A 25,137-nucleotide genomic window follows, 5' to 3' on the forward strand; every position below is an offset into this window, starting at 1 on the left:
ACAAACAAAACTAATGCAGATGAGATTAGAAGGGAAGCAATAGACTGGGAAAACATCTTTACATTTAAAGGTTCTGCTAAGTCTTATTTCCAAAATATATAAAGAATTGACTCTAATTTATAAGAAATCAAGCCATTTTCCAATTGATAAATGGTCAAAGGGAACAGCCATTTTTAGATGATGCACTTGATGCTATTTAGCTGATCAATCATTATTCATCAGAAAAATGCAAATTAAGACAACTCTAAGATAGCACTATATACCTGTCAGACTGGCTAAAATGACAAGAAAAGAAAATGATGAATGCTTGAGGGGTTGTGGGAAAACTGGGACACTGATGCCTTGTTGGTAGAGTTGTGAATATATCCAACCATTCTGGAGAGCAATTTGAACTATACTCAAAAAGTTATCAAACTGTGCATACCTTTTGATCCAGAAGTGTTACTATTGGGCTTATATTCCAATGAGATATTAAAGAAAGGAAAGGGACCCACATGTGCAAAAATGTTTGTGGCAGACTTTTTTGTAGTGGCTAGAAACTGGAAATTGAATAGATGTCCATCAACTGGAGAATGGCTGATATTATGGTATGATATATGAATTATGGTATATGAATATTATGGAATTTTATTGTTCTGTAAGAAATGACCAGCGGTATGATTTCAGAAAGGCCTGGAGAGACTTATAATGAAGTGATGCTTAGTAAAATGGGTATAACTAGGAAATCATTGTACACTTCAATAACAATATTATATGAGAATCAATTCTGATGGAAGTGGCTATCTTCGGCAATGAGAGGATCCAATTAAATTCCAGTTGATCAGTGATGAACAGAACCAGCTAATACCCAGTGAAAGAATACTAGGAAATGAGTGTGGACCAAAACATAGCATTTACACTCTTTCTGTTGTTTTCTTGCATCTTTGTTTTTCTTCCCAGATTACTTTTACCTTTCTAAATCCATATTTTTTTGTGCAGCAAGAGATTATATAAATATGTACACATATATTGTATTTAACCTCTACTTTAACATGTTTAACATGTATGAGACTGCCTGTGATCTAGCAGAAGGGGTAAAGGAAAGGAAGGGAAAAATTATATTAAAAGTGTTTGCAAGGGTCAATGTTGAAAAATTACCCATGCATATGTTCTGTCAATAAAAAGCTATAATAATAATAAAAAAAGAAAAGCTTGTAATGTCCATTAGCCCCCTGGAGGCCTCAGAATCAGCCTGAGTCAGGAGAGCAAAAGTCCTTGGTCTTTAGGGGGAGAAGTGAAGTGGATGGAGAAGACTGCCACAAGCTCTCCACAACCTCCCTTTTCTTTGTCCACCTCCAAAGTGACTCTGGCTCATCTCACTCCACCCTATAATCTCTCCTTACAATTCTCTTAACCCCAAGAATTGAGCTAGCATTAACTGTGAGAAGAGAAATTCCAAACATGCTAATAGAGTTATTGTCCAATATGTAATTAGGCTTTAGTGCTTGATTGCCTGATTCAAGTGCACTTATTCAGAGTTTCAGTCCTTTACAAAAACTAATAACAAATGTTGGAGGGGATGTGGGAAAACTGGGAGGGACATTGATACATTGTTGGTGGAGTTGTAAACTGATCCAGCCATTCTGGAGAGGCATTTGGAACTATTCTCAAAATGTTATCAAACTGTACATACCCTCTGATCCAACAGTGTTTCTAGTGGGCTTATATCCCAAAGAGATCTTAAAATTGGGAAAGGGACACACATGTGCAAAAATGTTTGTGGCAGCCCTCTTTTTAATGGCAAGAAACTGGAAACTGAGTGGATGCCCATCAATTGGAGAATGGCTGAATAAATTATGATATATAAATGCTATGGAATACTATTATTGTGTAAGAAAATATCAGCAGGATGATTTTAGAGAGACCTGGAGAAACTTACATGAACTGATGCTGAGTGAAATGAGCAGAACTAGGAAATCACTATATAAGGCAATAAGAAGACTATATATTAATTAATCCTGATGGACATGGTTCTCTTCAAGAAAGAGATGATTCAAATCAGTTTCACTTGTTCAGTGATGAAGAAAGCCATCTACAACCAGAGAGAAAACTAACATGTATTGGACTACCTGCCACCTAGGGGAAGTAGTGCGGAGGAGGGGAAAATTTGGAACAAAAGGTTTTGCAAGGGTCAATGTTGCAAAAATTACCCATGCATATGCTTTGTAAATAAAAAGCTTTAATTATATATATCTTCTGTATCTGTATTCCAAGTCAGTTGTTTTTTTCCAAATAGATATATCACATTTTTTTTTCCTTTTTTTTCCATTTTGGTAGGTTTTTGCTTTATTATAACTTGGTTTCTAATAACATCATTAGTTTCTATTTGCTCAGTTGTAAGCTTATGGAATTATTTTCCTCAGTTATCTTTTGTACTTCTTTTTCTATTTGTCCAATTTTGCTTTTTAAGCAAGTTTTTTAAAAAAATTTTTCAACATTATCAATTTCTCTTCCTCATTTTTTTGTCTATCTCACTTGATTTTTAAATACTTTGTCAGCTTTTCCATATCCTGAGACCAATTCTTTTTTTTTTCTTGGAGGCTTTGCTAGCTTGGGGATGGGATTGGGCCTGAAATTAGGGCTAGGTCCTCTCCAGGGCTACTCTGGCATGGCCTGTACCAGTACCACATGCTAGACTCCCATTTTGGTGCCACAGACCTTTCCTGCTGGCCTTCTAAGTTGTCTTTGGCTGGAAAATGTTCTATTCTGTCATTTGGGGTGTTCTGATGGCTTTCTAAATATTTTTTGGAGTCATTATTTAAAGGCATTTGGAGTGCTTCAGGGAAGAGGTTATTGAGTTCCTTCCTCTTTTAGTATCTTGATTCCGGCTATGTCTCTTTGTTTTTTGAAGTTATCATTTAAATTTACATATAATTATTCAACTTATACATTGTTATCCTAGTCACTAAAAGGACAGATTGATAACCATCCATTATCTCCTTTTATGGAGATGTGACTGAAATACTTAATGCATTTTGCATTGTGTAAAATATAATCAAATTTATTTTTTAAATTTAAAAAAGTCTTCCCCTTGATGAATATAGCAACCACTTATAGAACTAAGTACTAATTTCTACTTTGCTCTTTATATTCATAATCTTCCTGAAGGCTTTACTAAACTAATTTCTATCTCTATGAATTCTATATGTCAGTTTGACTGGTCTGCTGTTATCACCTCCCAGCAGTCCACAGCTCTGTCACCAGCAAGTTACATTTCAGAGTCATTAAAGCTTTTTTTTTTTTTTTTTTTTTTTTTTGTTCATTTTCTCACCACTGGTTTGGATGAGATAAGCATTGTTGAAAATATCTTGACTGGACCCTTTACCTTGTAAGAGTTGATGGAGAGCCATCAAATTTAACAAAGCAACAGTGGCATAATTTTTCATTAAATGAAAAATATGTGCCTGTATTTGGTAGTAATTAAAGCTCACATCTGTAAATTGAGAGGACAGAATAATGGCAAGTTACTTAGAGATGGAAATCTGCTTTTCTGGATTACTCTGGTTGAAATAATATGATCTTTAAGAATGGGCAATAGCTGGGAGGAAAAATGGTCCATATATTTCTGGTTAGGTTAATCAATATTTAATTATTTAGAAGCTCTAAATGGCTATCTTTGGCTGACATTCTCACAAATTGTGTTATCTTCTGTCAATAAAGGCCAGCAAATCAGATTCCAAGCATGCAGAAAGGTATTATAGTACATAAAATGATTTATGCTCTCTTTTTCACCTTGCTATTTCATCTACTTAAGCTGTATTTATGCTGTTTTAATGAGAAACAGAACAACTCAGAACTCAAAAGTATAGTCATATTATATAACTAACTGAAAATAAATGAAGTGCAACAGAAACTCTTGTCAATAAAAATGTTGGAAACAATTTCAGCATTGTGAAAAATTAACTAATTATACTTTGACCATTTTGCAAAAAGCAGAAAAAACCCAGCATTATCCTTTGTTCATCATATGAAATTTTTAAAAAATCTCATCATAATTCAGTTATATTAATTTGTCTACAACTTATTCATTCATTATGTTTTGAATTAATTTCATCATTTATCATTTACTCTCAAAATAATATACTAAAGGTTTAAAACATTTAAATAATTATAAAATAACACTGCTATGAAAAACAATTTCATGTTTTCTGTTTTTTTTTTTTTTTAATCAAGAATTTTTGAATAGTTCTAGGGCTGAGCTTTTTCAGACCAGTGAGACACACAATTTTCAAAGACATCCTCTCCCATAAGAATTTAGATGATTACTAAGGGTATTAGGATCAAAAAACAGACACTCAATAAATATAGCTTGATTTATTCTTGCTACTGCTAACACAAAAGAAACATTAAGTCACAAGATCACAGAAACACATATACATACTAAAAGTAGTTTTTATTGTTATTCACTTGTTATGGTCTTATCCAACTTGTGTATTCTGGATCTTAACCTTTCTCTACTTTAGTTTTCTCAACTGTAAAATATGGATAATAATAGCACCTATCTAGCACCTATCTTCTAAAGATATTGAAAGCATCAAATGGATTAATATTTATATAAACACTGAGTATAGTGCCCTGGATATAGAAGACAGAATACATAATTGCTTCTTTTCTATGAATTTTATGAATTGAAAAGACAGAGCTTTAAAGTATGCCAGGCTAGTATCAGCAAATGTTCCCTAGAAGGGAATATTCTACATATATATGTATATATCTATATATCTATATATCTATATATATATATATATCTATATATAGATATATATAGATATAGTTGTCCATAATATAAAAATATAAAGACTAGAAAAAATTCAGATAATCTCCCCATGGCTTTGTGTTATCCTTTCATAAGTCATATTGGCCTTTATGAATTCAATCTGCCAAATAAACCATATACAGAGTAAAGGTGTGGTCATTGTAGTAGAACTCAACATTGAACATGCTTGATTTCAAATCGGAAGATCTGGTCCTATAATTTAGACTGTTTTATCTTGATTTAGATCCTTCATCTCCCTGATCTTGAATTTTCTCTTCTATAAATTCAGGGTTTCAGATTAAATAATCTTTAAGATTCCTTCTATGTTTAAATTCTATACTCTACATCCTGGATATTATGGCCCCTTTCCTTTCTCTCCCTATATCATAAGACTGCAAATATAGATCTGTCCCAGTTATCATCTAAGTTATCCTACACATTCCAAATAAAAAACCAGCAATAAACAGAGAGATTATATTGGGTTTCTCATTAAACCTTAATTTATTTCTATTAGTCCTGGGAAAGATATCTAGTACTAATTTCCCAAATGTAATAAATCAAGATGGCTTTTAGTTTTCTTTCAACCAAGAAAACCTCTTATCAGCTCTGGCAATGCAACAAATAGCACATTCCTTAAATTGCTAACAATGATCTTTTTAAAGAGTTTGAAGCTAGTGAATTTCTTGGTTGGACATGCAAAATGTCTACACTAAGTCTAGCACCCATAATGGAAGCTGTAAGTATTGAAGCCTACCAGATTACTTAAGGAGGAATCCAGATAAAAATGGAGCATGCTGCTCAATACTAGAACCATGACAGTGATTGATTAGTTACTGCTGTTCTACTCTGGGTGAGATGAAAAAAAAAAAGAAAAGAAAAGAAAAGAAAAGGCTATGCATTTACTAAGTACATCTCATTTGATCCTTACCAAAAACCTTGTGAAGTAGATGCTGTTTTTGTCACCATCTAACAGATGAGAAAGCTGAGGCAGAGAGAGGTTCATTATCTTGCCAAGAGTCTTATAGTTGGTAAGTGTCTGAAGTCAAATTTGCATGCAGGTCTTTCTGATTCTAGGTCTAGTATTTTACTTACTATATTATCTAGCTGCCTGGTAAAACTAGAAAAAAACAAGAGATGAAGGAGGGAGGCAGGAAGAAAGCAAGGAAGGAAGGAAGGGAGGAAGGAAGGAAAGGAGGGAGGGAGGGAAGGAAAAAGAAAGGGAGAAATGGAGAAAAAGAGAAAAGGAAGGAAGAAGAAAGGAATAAAGAAGAAAGGAAGTAAGAGAGGGAGGGAAGAAGAGTGAATGGGGAAAGAAAAGTGGAGCAAAAAATGGAGAAAGAATGAATACAAAGAAGGGAAGAAGGAAGTACTGGATAGAATAAGTGAATAATCCCCATGCTTTCTTCATAGACTTCTTAAGTCAAGCTTTCTAAGAATATTTTTTAATGTAACACACACACACACACACACACACACACACACTGCAGTTAATTAGTTATAGCAAACTAAATGTTTTGCTTTGCTGTGGACATCTTTATACAACAAAGCACACATACCTCCTATTTTTTTTTTTTAAATTTTGTAAAATCTTGAAGTTCCAATAGTTACTTAACATTTTCTTCTCCATGTCACCACTCCTTTATTCAATTTTCATATATGATCTCGTTTTGGTTAACTTGAGTAACCCGTCAATCAGGAACCTGTAAATACATTCTGAATATTCTCACTATTTGTCCATGTGCTTCTTTTCCCCTACAGAACTCAGAACATTTTAGGTTGGCATTAGCAAGTCCACATTTTTTGTTGTTGTTGTTGTTGTTGTTGTTCTTAATGCTATCTGTGACACTATAACTCATATTGGCAGGGAAAATCCCTTTATATTGCCCTTTTAGATGTCACCAGAGATTGCAAAGCAATATATATATATATATATATATATATATATATATATAATATATGTATAGCATATGTATCACTGAAGCAAATATTAACATGTGCAGAATAGACATAGCAAAGAAACTTTCCATTAATTCTTTTGTATGTTCTTTCCTCCTGATTGTTTTTCTCAATTACATCTTGACAATAAACTAATGAGAATACATACTTTTGTGGTTTAAAAAGTTATTTTTTTCTTAGTTCTACCATTTTCCCCTTAGTCTCTGAATAAAGAGATAATTTTTTTATACACACAGGAAATTGAGGATGGTTTCTTTCTTGTTTTTTTTTTTTTTTCTTTCTTTTGGATTTTGCATGTATAGTGTTCATCCCTGAATATTTTTGTAAAACTAGAAAACTTTTTCTTATTCAAAGATTGCTAATGCTCTACTTTACCCTTAACTATGATCTCATTAAATTTGATTATTAAAAAAAAAATAAAATTTTGTCATGAAAATTAGGACCAGAATGTGCCATTCTTAGGTTGCTGTTTTTTTTTTTTTTAACTAGGCTAGTGTAGTTAATGTAATAATAATAATAATAATAAGGATCTTTTAGCCAAGAGAAAACTTTGAAAAGTATTTATTTAGCATTCTTTTTTTTTCCTTGCAAAAGGTTGTTTCAGTCTTCGGTTGTGTTAGATGTGAGATTCTAGTGATTCCTAGTGAGATCCTAAATGCTTGGCACTTAGGAAATCACATATGCAGTGGTATAGTGGGATTTTAAAGTAAAAAATAGAGATAAATTTAATAATGCATTTCAAATTAGAAATAAGGTAATATAGTATAGCTGATTTTCTTATTTCTTGATTTCTTTCTCTTTTTGCATTCATTTATACATTTATTTTTGTTTATTTATTTTCATTGTATTAAGTTTATTTTTAACACACAATACTTTATGAATAATGTTAGGAGAGAAAAATCAGAGCAAAAGGGAAAAACAATGGAAGAAATTAAAAAAAAAAAACAGAAAAAAAGAAGTGAACACAGCATACATTGATTTATTTTAAGTCTATCTAGATCTTTTTTTCTGGATGCAGATGGTATTTTCTTTCCAAAGTCTATTGGGATTTCTTTGGATCACAGAACCACTGAGAAGAAGCAAGCTTCTTATCATTGATCATTACACATTCTTGCTGTTATTGTGTACAATGTATTTCTGGGTTTGCTTGTTTTGCTCAGCATCAGGTCATGTAAATCTTTCTAGGCTTTCTATAATCAGCTTGTTCCTCATTTTTATAGAACATATTTGCACATGTGGGTCCTTTTCCCTTCTTTATGGTTTCCTTGGGGTACAGACCCAGGATTGGCAGTGCTAGATCAAAAGGGATACAGTTTTAGAGACCTTTGGACGTAGTTCTAGATTATTCTCCAGAATGGTTGGATCATTTCATAACTACCAACAATGTATTAGTATCCTAGTTTTCCCATGTCCTTCAAACATTTATCATTATCTTTTCCTTTCATCTTAGCCCATCTGAGAAGTATGAAGTGGTACCTCAGAGTTGTTTTCATTTACATTTTTGTGATCAATAGTGATTTAGACCATTTTTTTATGTAAGTATTAATGATTTTAATTTCATAATCTGAAACTTGTCTGTTCATATTCTTTGACCATTTATCAATTGAGGTTGACTTGTATTCTTATAAAATTTTTATATATTTTAGAAATGAGCTCTTTATCAGAAATAATGTCTGTAAAGATTTTTTCCCAGCTTTCTACTTCACTTTTAATCTTGTTTCTGTTACTTTTATTTGTGCAAAAGCTTTTTTAATTTAATGCAATCAAATTTGCCCATTTCTCCTGAGGTTTATATCCCAAAGAGAACTTAAAGAAGGGAAAGAGACTCACATGTGCAAAAATTCTTGCAACAGCCCTTTTTGTAGTGTCAAGAAACTGGAAACTTAGTGGATGCCCATCATTTGGAGAATGGCTGAATAAATTATGGTATATGAATTCTATGGAATACTATTGTTCTGTAAGAAATGACCAGAAGGATGATTTCAAAGAGGTCTGCAGAGATTTACGTGAACTGATGCTAAGTGAAATGAGCAGAGCCAGAAAATCACTATACATGGCAATAAGACTATATGACTATCAATCCTTATGGACATGGCTCTTTTCAAAAAAGAGATGATTCAAACCACTTCCACTTGTTCAGTGATGAAGAGAGCCATCTATACCCAGAGAGAAGACTGCAGGAACTGAGTGTGGAACAAAAATATCAGGCTCGCTCTTTCTGTTGTTATTTGCTTGCATTATGGTTTTTCTCTCAGTTTTTCTTTTTTTTCCTTCTTGATATAATTTTTCTTTTGTAACAAGATAACTGTATATATATGTATACATATATTGGATCTAACATGTATTTCAACATATTTAACATGTATTGGACTATGTGCTATCTAGGAGAGAGGGTGGGAGGAAGGAGGGGAAAATTTGGAACAAAAGGTTATGCAAGGGTCAATGTTGGAAAAATTCCCCATGCACATGTTTTGTAAATGAAAAGCTTTAATTATATATAAAAAAATTAATTTAAAAAGTACCAATTCTGTATTTCTTAACATCTTATTATCCCTAGATTATATTTTTCTCTTTCCTTTCCCCCTTTTCCCTCCTCCCCAGTATAATTTATGAGTACCATTTGACTCAAGCAGCCCTCCTTCTTTAGAATCCTTACCCTTTGGAGTTCCTCCCCCTTTCTTTTGCTTTTCCCCTCGCATTTCTGTTTTCCCTTCTATTTAGCCTACTGCTTCCCTTTTAAACTTTACCCTCTCACTTTTCAAAAAAAGTGAGAGGAGTTCTATGTAAACCAAATATGTCTAATATTTTCTTTTGAGCCAAATCTTTTAAGAGTCACACAATGTTCATCCATCTCCTTTTTTTCCCCTCAAATATAATAGGTTTCCTTTGCCTCTTCTTGAGATGTAATTTCCCTAATTTTACCTCCACTTTTCCCTTTTTCTGGTACAATGTTGGAATCCTTACTAACTGCTAACTAATTAGAGTTGATCTAATCTTACAAGAAGATGTTTTGGGCAGAACCTGAAACAAGGTACTAAGTAGAACTAATTAAGACAAGGCTTGTGTTCACACCTTTACTCATTGGAGTTCAATGAGTTCACACCTCCCTTGAAGCTTTGGGCCAGAGAGCACTATGGGAGAAAACCCATAATCCCTCTCTCTGGAAGGAGCATAAATAGGCCAATGGGCCAGTCGAAGAAGTTCTTCAGAGTGAAGACGCTACAAGTCGAGATTTCAGCGGAATAACATGAAGAGTGGAGCTGGCTCTGGATGCTGAAGAAAGCAGAGGCAGAAGCAAAGGACAAAGCGGCAAGAGCTCTTGGAACCAAGCAGAGAGATAGGCCTCTAAGCTAACCGGGCTATATTGGAGATAATAAAAGATCTGAACTTTTATCACCTGGCTGCTTTTTGAGAAGAAAAAGATCACCACATTTTGGTGCCCGAACAGGGACCAATTCAGATCCTTGAACTAGATCACAACAGTACAATCCCTTTCCACCTTTAGTTCCTTTTTTATAACAGTAAAATCAAATTATTCATGCATTCTCTGTGTATACTCATAGCAGAAATACAGTTCTCAAGAGTTCTTTTTACTTTTTTATGCTTCTCTTGAGCCTTTATTTGGAGATCAATTTTTTGTTGTTGTTGTTTGTTTAGTTCTGTTTTTTTCATCAGAAATAAATGGAATTCATCTGTTTTACTGCATAACCATCTTCTTCTCTGGAAGAAAATGAGTCATTCATTTCCATTTGTTCAGTTGTGATTTTTAGTGAATTATTTTTTGATTCACCTTTTTACTTCTTTTTGTATTTGTCCAATTGAGTTTTTAAATGAGTTGCTGTTCTATGGATTTTTTTTTCCATTTCACAAATTCTGTTTTTTAAGGAATTATTTCTTTTTCCATTTCACAAATTCTGTGTTCCTAGGAGTTATTTCACTTTTCCATTTCACAAATTCTCTTTTTTAGGTACTTGTTTTGTTTTTCCATTTTGTCAAATCTATCTTTTAATGATATCTGTGTGTGTGTGTATATATATATATATATATATATATATGTGTGTGTGTGTGTGTGTGTGTGTGTGTGTGTGTCTTTTCCAAACCCTCTTTCAAAGTTTTCATTTCCATTTTTCTTCTAGCTCTATTTTAAGATCCTTTTTAATTTCTTCTAAGAGAGTCTTGTGTAGGATCAATTTATATCACACTTTCTGTCTTTATCTGGAGACAATCTGCTTTTAGTCTTCTCGGGGTTTGAAATCTATTCTTCTCTTTCACCATAAAAGCTGTTTATGGTCAGAGTTCTCTTTACTTTTTTACTCATTAAAAAAAAAAAAAAAAGTTAAGGCTTGCTTTTAGGGCAGGGGAAGTTTTCCAAGCTTCTGCTACAAGCAGTGGCTTCCTCTATAAGCTGCTGCAGCTGCACTGAGTTAGTGCTGATTCACTCCCAGTGCTGGGTGGGCATGACCAAGTCCCATAAGACTCTGGCATTTTGGGGTTCACTATTTACCTTTTGTATTTGTGTTGGATGTTTTGTAATTTCTCTGCTGATTTACTGGCTTGCAACAAGGGCATATTAGTCAATATTGCTGTAGATTTCTTCCCCATATTCTCTCCTGTGTGGAGTCTGTAGTACCCTGCACAGTCCATACCCTGTCCTGGGTCTGCACAGCATATGCTGGCAGTTTGTGCTAGGTCTGCTTGCGTCTGACCACCTCCCTCTGTGCCCCACCAAAATATACCTTTTCTGACAATATTTGAAATTATTTTCTGCTGCTAATTTGTTGCACTCCCAAAATTTATGGATTCTGCTACTCCAGAACTAATTCAGAAACTGGATTGGGTAATTACCTGAGAATTATGGGAGATGATCAGAAAGAAGCAAGTGTTCTTTCTGCCATCTTGGCTCCACCCGGTAATATTTTCTTTAAAATTTTTGCATCTATATTAATTAGAGAAATTGGTCTGTAACTTTTTTCCTCTATTTTGGCCCTTCCTGGTTTAGGTATCAGTGCCATATTTGTGTCATAGAAACAATTTGGCAGTACTCCTTCTTAACCATTGTTTTCCCTGAATAGTTAACTTGTATTGAAATTAATTGTTCTTCAAATACTTGGTAAAATTCACTTGTGAATCTATCTGGTCTTGGAAATTTTTTCTTAGGGACTTCATTAATGACTTGTTTGATTTCTTTTTCTAAAATGAGACTATATAAATATTTTATTCCTCTTCTGTTAACTAGGGCAATCTATATTTATGTAAATATTCCTCCATTTTGGTTAGATTTTCAGACTTACTGCCATAGAGTTGAGCAAAGTAGTTCCTCATTATTACATTAATTTCTTTTTCATTGGTGTTAAGTTCCCCCTTTTGATTTTTGATGTCGGTGATTTGTTTGTTTGTTTTTTCCTTCCCCTTTTCTGACCAAATTAATGTTAGGTTTTTCTATTTTGTTAGTTTTTTCATGAAACCAACTCTTAGTTTTGTTTATTTATTCAATAGTATTTTTAGTCTCTATTTTGTTCATCTCTCCTTTGAGTTTCAAAATTTCAAAATACCAAATTTGGTATTTAATTGGGGTCTTTAATTTTTCTTTTCCTAGCTTTTTAAATCATATGCTGGATTCATTCCTGTCCTTTTTTCTTTATTTTATGTATGTAGATATTTGGAGATATAAATTTTTTCTTAATAACTGCTTTTGTTGCATGCCATAGGTCTTGTTTTGTTGTCTCATTATTGTCATTTTCTTGGATGAAATTATAGCTTGTTTCTGTTTGACCTACTCATTCTTTAGGTTTAAATTAATTTTCCCCATTGATTTTTAGTCTATTTAGGAAAAATATCATTTTTATTGCACTGTGGTCTGAAAATGACACATTTACTACTGTCTTTTTTCACTTGATTATGAGGATGTTATGACCTAATGCATGGTCAATTTTTGTGTAGGGGTACTACCAAAAGAAAAAGGTGTATTGCTTTGTGTCCCTATTCAATTTTCTCCAGAGGTCTATTATATGTAGGTTTTCTAGGATCTTATTGACCTCCCTAGTTGCTTTCATGTTTATTTGGTGATTAGATTTTTATGATTCCTAGAGAAGAAGATTGAATTCCTTTACTAGAAGAGTTTTCCTGTTTATTTCATCCTGTAACTGGTTTAATATCTTCTCTAGGAATTTTCCTGCTTTACCACTTGGTGCATACACATTTAATATTGTTACTCTTCATTATTTATGGTATTCTTTATCACAATATAATTTCCTTCCTTATCTCTTTTAATAAGATCTAATTTTATTTTTATTTTATTTGAGATACATATTGCCATCCCTGAATTTTTTAGTTCAGCTGAAGCATAATAAATGAAAAATAAAATCCAGGCTTTTACCTTTACTTTCTATGTGTCTGTGTCAAATGTAAAATATATATAATATATATATATATATAGTAGGATTCTGTTTTTTAATCTACTGTGCCATTTGCTTCAATTGTTATAAGAAAGGATTTCAATCCCTCTGATCCTTTATTGTAGAAGCTGCTTGATACTGGGTAATCTTTTCAATTGCTCCTTGGTAGGTGAATTATTTTTGTCTGGCAGCTTGTAGTATTTTTTTTCTTGAGACTATAGTTTTCATGTTTCAAAACAATGTTCCTTGGACTTTTCCTTTTGGGATCTTTTCTTATAGTTTATTGATGTATTTTTTCAATGAGTATTTCTTCTCTTGTTTCTAGAATATTGGGACAGTTTTCCTTAATGACCTCTTGTAGGGTGCTATCCAGCTCTTTATTTGGTCATGGCCTTCGGGAAGGTCAACAATTTTTAGACTGTCTCTTCTGAATCGATTTTCCTGGTCATCTTTTTTTTTTTTTTTTTTTTTTTTTTTGGTTTGTTTGTTTGTTTTGTTGTTGTTGTTGTTGTTGTTGTTCCATTTTTTTTATTATAGCTTTTTATTTACAAAATATATGCATGGGTAATTTTTTAGCATTGACAATCTCAAAACCTTTTGTTCCAGTTTTTCTCTTTCTTCTCCCCCACTGCCTCCCCTAGATGGCAGGTTGACCAATGCATGTTAACTATGTTAAAGTATAAGTTAAATACAATATATGTATACATGTCCATATTGTATTATTTTACTGTACAAAAAGAATCGGACTTTGAAATAGTGCACAATTAACATGTGAAGCAAATCAAAAAATGCAAGCAGACAAAAATAGAGGGATTAGGAATTCTATGTAGTGGTTCATAGTCATTTCCCAGAGTTCTTTCACTGGGTGTAGCTGGTTCAATTAATTAATGCTCTATTGGAACTGATTTGGTTCATCTCATTGTGGAAGAGGGCCACGTCCATCAGAACTGATCGTCATATAGTATCGTTATTGAAGTATATAATGATCTCCTGGTCCTGCTCATTTCATTAGCATCAGTTCATGTAAGTCTCTACAGGCCTTTCTGAAATCATCCTGCTGGTCATTTCTTACAGAACAATAATATTCCATAATATTCATATACCACAATTTATTCAGTCATTCTCCAATTTATGGGCATCTACTCAGTTTCCAGTTTCTGGCCACTACAAAGAGGGTTGCCATAAACATTCTTGCACATACTGGTCCCTTTCCCTCCTTTGAGATCTTTTTTGGATATAAGCCCAGTAGAAACACTGCTGGATCAAAGGGTATGCACAATTTAATAACTTTTTGAACATAGTTCCAAATCGCTTTCCAGAATGGCTGGATGTATTCAGAATTCTACCAACAATGTATCAGTGTCCCAGTTTTCCCAGTGTCCCATCAGTCCCCTCCAGCATTCTGCATTATCTTTTCCTGTCATCCTAGCCAATCTGGTAAGTATGTAGTAGTATCTCAGAGTTGTCTTAATTTGAATTTCTCTGATTAATAATGACTTGAAGCATCTTATCATATGGCTAGAAATAGTTTTAATTTCTTCATCTGAGAATTGTCTGTTCACATCTTTTGACCACTTATCAATTGGAGAATGGCTTGATTTCTTATAAATTAGAGTCAATTCTCTATATATTTTGGAAATGAGGCCTTTATCAGAACCTTTGACTGTAAAAATGTTTTCCCAGTTTATTGCTTCCCTTCAAATCTTGTCTGCATTAGTTTTGTTTGTACAAAAACTTTTCAATTTGATATAATCAAAATTTTCTATTTTGTGATCAATAATGATCTCTAGTTCTTCTTTGATCATAAATTCCTTGCTCTTCCACAGGTCTGAGAGGTAAACTATCCTATGTTCTTATAATTTATTTATAATCTCATTCTTTATGCCTAAGTCATAAACCCATTTTGCTGATCATCTCTTTTGCCAAAGATGTGTTTCATATTTTATTCTATTTTTTCATTCATTTTAGTTTGATGGATTATTGCTATCTTACAATTATTAGTTTTAATTTGCCCTCTTATAGTTTTTAATATGTGATTTTTTTCAGTTGTGTTTTGTATGTTTTTATCCATTTGATGTATTTTATTTAAGGAGTTACTTTCTTCAAAGAGTGTTTTCCCTTCCTTTTCCAAATTTTTGACTCTGATGCATACCTTTCATTTCTTTTCTCATTTTTTCTTCTACTCCTCCTAGTTGCCTTTTGAAATCTTTTATGAGAAATTCCAAGAAGAGGGATTTGGGGGCTTGAAACCAATTTTTCTCACTCTTTTGGTTTTCCTCTGTGGACATTTTGTCCTCATCTTAGTTTGTGTTTTGGTCTACCTTGTCACCATAATAGCTTTTTAATGATTATATTCTTTTGTGTTTCTTGCTCATTCTCTTTCTTTTTCTTTTGGTATTTCCTTCTTTTTTTTAACTTTTAAGGTGGAGCTCTACCCCTGGGGTACAGGGGTACAGGGGGCACTGTCTGAAACTTCCTGTATAGCTCTGAGCCTTGACTTTGAGCACAGAAGCTTATTATGTTTGTAGGGGATAGTTTTGCCTGCTCTTCTCAGAAAACATCCTGGTTAATCATAGTTTACCTTCTGAGTTGGGAATGAAAACTGCCCCCACTGCTGTGCTCCTCTACTGAGCCAGGGTTGAGAGTCTTAGTTGCTGATTTGTTGTGATTAAGATCCTCTCACCAGCTTTTCCAGAATCTGTGATTTGGGCTGAGTACCTTTTTCACTCCAGTGAGACTGACCTTTCATGAGGTTTTCTCAGTTTATCTTGACCTGGAAAGCCTTAATTCTCTTAGACTCTGCTCAGATGCTTGATTTCATGTGTGTGTGTGGGTGTGTGTGTTTTGTTTTTTTGTTTTTTGTTTTTTGTTTTTTTTGGGGGGGTGGGGAGGGAAATTGGGAGAGTTCAAGCAGCTTCTTGATTTTACTTCATCAACTTGGCTTTGATTTATTCAACATTTAATAAATAATTATAAGAACCCTAATATAAGCAATGAATTTTTTCTGATTGGAAAACAGATATCATTCAGTCCTTTGATTTCAAGAAACATACAATGTACTAGGAGAAAATTAGAAATAGACACAGAGAAACATCAGAGATACAATATGGTATACTCTCATGCCAGAAGATAAAATATGATAAAAAATACTTAAGGGTTGTAAAAACTTAAATATTTCCATTTTGCTACACATAGGAGTTACTTAATAAGTACTGGTGTTTATCTGCGTAAAGTACATTAAATTTGGCATCAGAAAAATAGCTTTGTGATAACAGAACTAGCACTCAAAACTACATTTAAACTTTAATAAAATGAAAAATAATAATGTACTTTTATTGTCTATATATAAGTTTGTAGGGAATGTTCTAAATAAATAACAACTTTTATGGTACAAATTAGAATATAAAAACTTCATAGAAGGACTTGACAATTCTTTTAGATAAAATACTATGATTTTTTTTCTTATTTCCTTAATCTCTTTTGAATTTGGCATAACAAATTATCTGGGATAAAGGGGACATACTGTTTAGTGATTTGTGTGTGTGTGTGTGTGTGTGTGTGTGTTTGTGTGTGTGTGAATAATTCAAAATGACTTTCTAGAATGGTTATATCCATTCTGGATACCCAATCACAATGGCAACTAGCATTTATATAATTCCTGTTATGTTTTAGAAACTGTGCTTTTATGAATATTACCTCATTTACCTATCACAAGAACTCTGAGAGATAGGTATTACCTAATTTTCTTGTCATAGAAAATGAGGCAGAAGGTAAATGATTTGCCCCATTTCACATAACTAATAAGTTTCTAAGACTGGGTTTGATCTCAAGTTTTCCTTTCACTAGATTCTGCACTCTATATATTGGCCTTGTATGTTTTCCTAATCATGTTCACCAATAGAGAATGTTTTCAAACAGTCCCTCCAATATTTATCATTTTCATTTTTTTATCATGTTAAACAATCTGATAGAAATCTCAGAATTATTTTGATTTCTTTTTCTCTAATAGTGATTTGGAGAATTTTTATATATAAATTTGAATATATACTTTTCAATTATAATTTGCCTGAGTATCTTCCTGTAAGAACTGCCTATTTATACACTTAAATTAATTATTATTGGGTTGGATCTCATTCTTATAAATTTGCATCAATTCCTCATATATTTTGGAAATGATTGTTTTGTCAGAGAAACTATCCACAACTATTTCCCCTTTAATCTTAGGTTCATTGGATTTATTTCTGCAAAAATATTTTCATTTAGTAAAATTTAGCAATTTTACCTTCTATGATTATCCTTTCTAATTCTTCATAGGTTATGAAATTTTATTCTATTTATTGATTTGATAGATAATTTTATCTTTCTCTAATTTCTTGATCACCTGATCTTTGAAATCTAGATCCCATATTCATTTAGAGCTTATATTGGTCTAAAATCTGCAGTGTTAGGCTAAATTTAATTTCTTGCATATTGCTGTGCAGTTTTTCCAGAAATTTTTATCTAGCAATGTTTATCTTGGGAACTATGAACTTTATTTTAAAGAATATTAGAACATTAAATGCAACTTCTTCTGAATGCTTTGCGCCTAATATGTCTCACTTGCTATTTTTAGCCAGCACTAGATTTATTGGTTTAATTGGTTTAATAATTATTGCTCTATAATATAGTTTGAAATCTTGTATTGCTATGATCCTTTTGGTCTCACTTTTTGCCATTATTTCTATTAAGATTCTTGATCTATCATGCTTCAATATGGTTTTATTTTTAATTCTTTAAAGTAATGCTTAGGTAATTTGGTATTGGTGATCAAATACATTAATTTGGATAGTAATTATCATTTTTAATGGAGAAGATTACACCAGTCTCCCACTCCCTCACTATCTTTAATCTCATAGCCAATCCATTGCCAAGATCTGTTGATTTAACTAGTGTAGCATATTTTGAATATGTCCCCTCCTCCCCTCTGACCCTGCTCCCACTTCATGCCTAAATTTTTGCAATAGCCTGCTGTGTATACCTGCCTGCTTCAGGTCTCTTGGTTTTTCGATCCAAAGTGAATTTTCTAAAGCATATGTTCAATATTGTCAGTTCTAGCTTCCTGTCCCACAAACTCAATAAACTCCAGTAGTTCCCTGTTACCTCCAAGATAAAAGACAAAATTATTGGTTTGACATTGAGCTCTTCAAAACCTAAAGTCCTCCTATTTGTCCAGGTTCCTTATATTTTATTCCTTACCTAGATACTGCCTGAAATAACCTCCTAGTTCTTCTATGAATAAAATATTCTATCTCATCCCTAGTCTTTTTCTCTGTCCCTCCTCAATTCTATCTTATGATTTCCTAGCTTCTTTCAAATATTAAATCAAATCCTATGTCTTATAGTTAGTCTTTTCAAACACTTTTTAATTCTAGTGCTTACCTTTGTTAATTATTTCCTATTTATCCTTGATATAGCTTTTTTTCTACATAGACACACTCACATAATATGCATTTGTCATATATATATATTTGCATTTTGTCTCTTCTGTGAGATTGCTTAGTGTATGTGGGAAGGAACTGTCTTTTGCCTTTTTTTGCATCCCTGGTACTAAGCAAAATGCTTGCGATAATAAGAATAATATGCACAGATAAAATATAATAATAATATTATTATTATGCAATATTAATAATTTAGTTATCTCATATGTGTAACAATAATAGCTTTTAGTTTTGAATATGTAATATTTATCTTCTTAAAACCAGATCCATTTGTTTCTCTGTTTTTTAGTTTGTTTGAAGCAAAAACAGATGTTATATATTAAAAAAAAAAACAAACTTTTTTCTGAATCTGATACAACCACATGATTTTTGTTGATTTTTAAAAATTAATATAGTTGATTAAGTTTAAAGTTGTCCTAATATTAAATCGAATCAGAATGCCTTACATCAAATCAACCTCACCATAAGATATTGTAGTTTTAAGATATTTTTTAACCTCTTTGAAAATATTTTATTAACTAATTCATATCAATATTCATATTGATGCTGGTTTAATTTTCTCTTTCATTTGTGATGCTCCCTACTTTAAATTTTATAGACCTTTTCTTTGTCATAGAAGGAATTTGACAGGGCTCTTCTTTTACAATATGTGCAGTTTTTTAAATATTACATTTATTATTTTTTAAAAGACAAAAATTTCACTTGAGAATGCACCTGGTTCCAGAGCTTTTTTTTTTTCCCTTTGGAATTTCATTCATGACTTGTCCAATATCTTTCTTTAAACATTAGATATTTGAATTTTCTATTTCTTTTTCTGTCAATTTGAATATTTTTGGTAAATATTAATTTGATTTCTAATTGGTTTTATTAGCACACACATGCACACACACACACACACACACACACACAGGTAAGTGGATAGATAGAGATATAAATATAGATATCTATGTATGTATCTCTACCTATATATGCCAGCAAAATATTTTCTAATCACAACTTTATTTCTTCATTTATTGTGAATTTTCATTTTAAATTTAAATTTTTAATTCTGGCAGTTTGGTTTTATTACTTTGTAGCTACCAATTAGCTAATGTTTGATCCTCAAAATATTATTTAACACTAGGAAAATACCTTTAAATAAAGGTATTACAAAAAAATCTCATTTAGGAAGCTGAAAATCCCATCCATATTCTACATTTTAATTAGTAGATAATTTGATGAGTTGCTCAAAACCATTTATTATCTAGCACCTAATAATGGCTCCAGAAAACAGCCATACTTGAATTTCCAACATGATAGGAACTTCTGGATGCTAAACTCCCATGTAAAATTCAGAGGGAATAAATAAACAGCAGTTCTTTGAAAGCTCAAGGTCACCTTTATTCACAATGTGACTTGTCAGAATAGGATTTTAAAAGAGAAGAGTACTTTTGTACAACCTTGAGGTCTAAGATTCAATGCTATTTTACATTGACTTTTATAATAAGTGATTGTCTCCAACAAACCTAATGATCCATCAAATAATGCATGTCTCTGTAAATGACTAAAGATAAAAACTATCAGGTCTATTGATGAAAAAAAAAATGTGATGGGTAAAAAAAAAATGAAGTCTATTCCAGAATGTCCAATAAAAGATGTTTCCAGGGACCAGAACACAACATGAGGCATCTGGGACTCAGAATGCTTTAATTAAATGGACATTGAGCTTGTGCTAATAGATTACAGAGACCTAATGTTAGTTAATATTGATGATCATTATTGTTTTACTTTGTTTTTTTTTATGATGATTATGCTAATTTTCATCTTTCCTTGGTTATCTTTATGACATGCAAATTTCTCTTCACATAATTATTCCACTGTGAGCTCTTTGAATAGTTTGAGTTGTAGCCAGACTTATGTAATTCTAATTATGAATATATGAAAAATTTTGATGATTTGGCTTATGGACAAATGTTCCATGGAGAGAGGAGGAGTGATACTTCTCCATGAATTGAAAGGGAGAATTGAGGGAACTGAGGGAATTGGAAGAGTAAATGATGATAGGAAATGGATGAATCACACTAACTCCATCACAGAAGTGATTCACTTCTGAAGCTAGTGCAATTGACTTTCTATTAAATTATGGATCTAGTCCTTTTCACTTGTGAGAAAACTTTATTCAATTGTGTTGTGGAGGTTCTTTAGTGGTATTGTTTAAATTTAGTCCTGTATGGCTAGGAAAACAGACCATCTCTACCTGCTGCTTAGAGACCCTTAACTTAGTTCCTAGATTATGATGACCAGAAACCCAATCAAATCCAAAGACTGATGTAAAGGATTTTCTCACAATTATCTTTTGCAAGCAAATGAGAAATTTAAACATGGTCATTTTTCATGGTGAATTTAAAGAGTCTAAAATCTGATTTCATAGTTTTAGAATACAGTCTTTAATTGAACATAATGATCTCTTAGTACTTAGATGTACATGTGGTCTCATCAATGTGGGCATCGGGTTAGTGATGCAAATCCTAACTATCCATACTACCTATTACATATGAGTCCTAGGTTCTATCCAGATTTGCTGAACATGCTGGAAGTCTTAGTCTAGATCTAGTGATTATCAACATTTTGTTCTAAGAATCATTATACTATTAAAATTGTTGAGGATCTGTATGAAGAATATTTTACATGAGGCAAATTTGTACATATTTACCATATTATAAATAAAAAAAAAACTAATTTTGAAGCTGTAGATCCCTCTGAAAGGATTTAAGAGCTCAATAGTATTCTCTGGACCACACAGTGAGAATCACTGCTGTACAGATCCCTTGACATTGTGTGCATATCTTTAGAAGACATAGATCATCCATCAATTATCTGTTACTCTCTCTCTATCAAACTGTCTTATTCTTTTTCCAGTCAGGAATCATCCTGATGAAAAACATAATGTTGTTTCTCCTATATAATTCTTGACATAAATGTTCCATATTTGCTTTGTTCAAATGTAAAACTTTTTTTCTATTTAATAAAAATGCATGCAGTACAATTTTATTATTTCTTTTGGAATTTAATTTTTATTGGCCATAATAGATCTGTAATAGGTTTGTTTATTTATTCAGCAGAATTTTCTGTGAATGCTTCTTATCACCATAAGACATAATTTATAAGTTAGAGTAAAAACTTTTTTTCATGGTATATGAAATAATTTAAGTTCATTTGGTTACTATGCTTAGTAGAAAGTATTTAGAACTGTTGCTTTACATAGGGAGATAGAGAGAGTTCAAAGGGCTAATTTTCAGATGCTGGCCTGGTGATTAATTTCTCCTGTTCATTTAACATCAGAAATTCTTCACTTGAATTGTGTTGCACAGAAATAAAAACAACTGTACACCTTCCCTTTGATATTTATTAAGAACTTTATATTTGTTTCTTCAAAACTGATAATATATGATTACAAAATATGTTGATGTTGTTAATTTTTGTTTTGTTTTGTTCTGGGGAGAAAAAGAAGAGAGCAAATTTACTGATGGTAATGCAATCTTTTTTACTTTTTTGTATTATTTTCATTTCAAGTTCATTATTCATTTAACTACTTGTTGAACATGACTGCTGTTTAGTGTCTAGTCCTATTTGGTGGCGTCAATCAAGTGTTGGCAATCCCATACTTCCTCTTTTATTATGCACCTCACTCAAAAACATAAGATGTTCTGGCATAGTCATCATACTCACTTGGCTGGACAGAAAGTTAGCATCCTATTTTTCTTTTTGTCCTACCACTTTTGTGAGCGGCTTCACTAGTTTTGTTTATCTATATTAACTAATTACATGAGATTTTTATGTAGTCATCGGTGTCCCCACCAATTTGACAAAAGATTGGAGACATCTCTACTAGTAACATGTACCCATGTTACGATTTTATTTCCAATATTCCTCAGGTTGTTTAATAATACCCAAAGATTCAAAATAAAAAAATCAATTTAATTTTAAAAATCAACTAACTCTGTTAAAATTTTCAAAATATGTAAAAGTTACTTAGGAAGATAATAGCAAATAGAAGCTGATAGCAAAGATGTCAAAATAATTTGGCAAGGAGATGGACTTTTTTCTAAAACAAACAAAAATAACATCAACAAAATCTATATATTTTTTTCTTCATGGGCTCAAAACTGGGTTTCAAATTGAATCTCTAGGGAGTAAAATTTGTCCAAATTTCCTCAGAATTGTATCACAATATCCTTGCTCATAATAGTTTAGGCTAATGTTATGGATGTATAAGAATTTAACAGTTTATGTTCTAGATTCATCTGTATCTAGGTCAATGTGAGAAATTCAATTCTATCTTTTGTACACTATCCAGAGGGAAATATCTATGGGAACTTTACCCTATGTCATTTAATCTATACTTAGCACTTCTCAAATCTGCATTGTGAGTGATTTCTAGGTCTCTTTCACCACAGATAGCAATATTCTACATAATTTTTTTTTATATCAGAAACCAAATCTTCTTTGTTCCCTATCTTTGGCATTCTTAACATTCATACTTGGTCAGACCCTAACATTCAGTTATGTCTTGTTGAGTAAGAACTTAAGAGCTTGGGAGGATTACATCCATTTCCTGCGCCTATTCAAGATAAATATACTTATGGATATCTATACAATTGCATATTGGTCTCTAGACAACAGGTATTCTCTATTGGTTTTTCAAATAATTAGGGCAATATCTTTTTAGTAGTAAAATTCAGCAATTCTCATGTGAATAATTAGTATAGACTTTTACATAAAATACTTTCTAATATGTCACATTAAGTGACACAAAAGTAGATTAGTTTCATTAAAAGAAATTGTAGATAAAGAAACAAGGGATATTAGCCAATGGTTATTAGTTCTTTCTTGACTTGCCTTTTTGGCAATAGTAATGTCCAGGATTTTTAAAAAGCATTTGATTACTTTCCTTCTTCCACACACACACACACACACACACACACACACACACACACACACACGAAATGGACCTCATCTGGGTGTATTTTGTTTGGTTTTCTTCAGCATTATTTCTTCTTCATGTAGTAAATTGGGGAATATAGGGGTCCCACTGGCCTTGACTGTAATAGCGTGTCTATCAAGATGTTACAGTGATTCCACTTATGACCTTAATAGTGTTATTTTCCCTTAAATTTCATGCTTGGATTTTCTGTGTATAATTAATATTTATATAATTTGTGTAATAATACGTTGGAATCATGAAAATTTTCTTATTTTCTAATCTACTCCTTACTGCTTCATGAGGATCTTAATTTCTAATTTTCTCTCTAACTACTTATAAATGATTTTTTCTCTAAAATGAGGTTGTTTTTGGCAGCTATATCTCTTTGTTTAGTAAGAAGATCAAGTGTATGTTCAATGACACAATTTTTGGTCTCTGTTGGCAAAAGTTTTGCATCAGAAAAACACTAAAATTCAAATGTTGAAAATATAATTCAACATCTTTTCCCTTGAACCTATCCCCTCCTCTTGAATTAAAAAAAAAAAATCTATCACCAATATCATTTCTTTATTCATCCAAGTTTGATATTTAGAAGTCACTCTCAATGATTTATTTTTATTTGTTATTCATTTGCAGTCAGTTGGCAAATTATCTTTATTCTACATCTCTAGCATCTCTTTCCTATAATGTCTTCCTTTCACTTACTTCACTACCAGCCTAATGAAATCCCCTTCTACGTCTTATCTGGTCAATTGAAATAACTGTTTAAATATTGTCTCACATTTAGCCTTTTATTTTTCTAATTCTATTTCCACATAGTTGCTAAATTGATATTACAAATGGCTATGACTTCTCGACCAAGAATCTTTATTGATTCCTCATCACCTCTAAGACAAAATAAAAATGCTACATTTTTCTTGGAATTAAAAACTCATAATCTTTCTTCCACCTTGCCCATGCTATTTTTGTTATACAAACTTTCCCCCATGCCTGTAATGATCTATTCTATATCTTTGCCTCTGTCATTTTGAACTTCACTTAAGATCCACTTAAGATTTGGAGTATCATCTTCTATAAAAGGCTCCTATAAATGTCCAGATATTAGTACATTCTCTACAAATTCATCATGTACTTTATAAACTTTGTGTCTTTTTTTCCCCTTTGTATATATATTTTAAAGACAGGTAATCTCTTTAAAGGGAAGTTTAATTTTATCTCTGTAATCTCTGAATCTAGCACATTAGTACAGGATTAATACTTTTTTTTTCTAATTCAAACTGAATTCAAATTATTACATTTCTTGACATAAATTGAGTTTGTTATTGCTCATTTCTATTTTTTGTCCATTTTCTGGTCTGTTTATATAATTTTTCCAGACATGTTTTAAATATATATTTATTCACTATATTTTATATGCTCTCCTTTTTATTTTATTATTTATTTTTATCTTTGTCCTAACAAGTTTGTGGTCTGACTATATGGAGCTTTTCAATGCCAGTACCAAATATTTAATGTTTTTTACTACATGAACAATTACATTTGTGTGTGTGT

Source organism: Antechinus flavipes, chromosome 3 (assembly GCF_016432865.1).
Source record: "Antechinus flavipes isolate AdamAnt ecotype Samford, QLD, Australia chromosome 3, AdamAnt_v2, whole genome shotgun sequence".
In the NCBI taxonomy this organism is placed as follows: domain Eukaryota; kingdom Metazoa; phylum Chordata; class Mammalia; order Dasyuromorphia; family Dasyuridae; genus Antechinus; species Antechinus flavipes.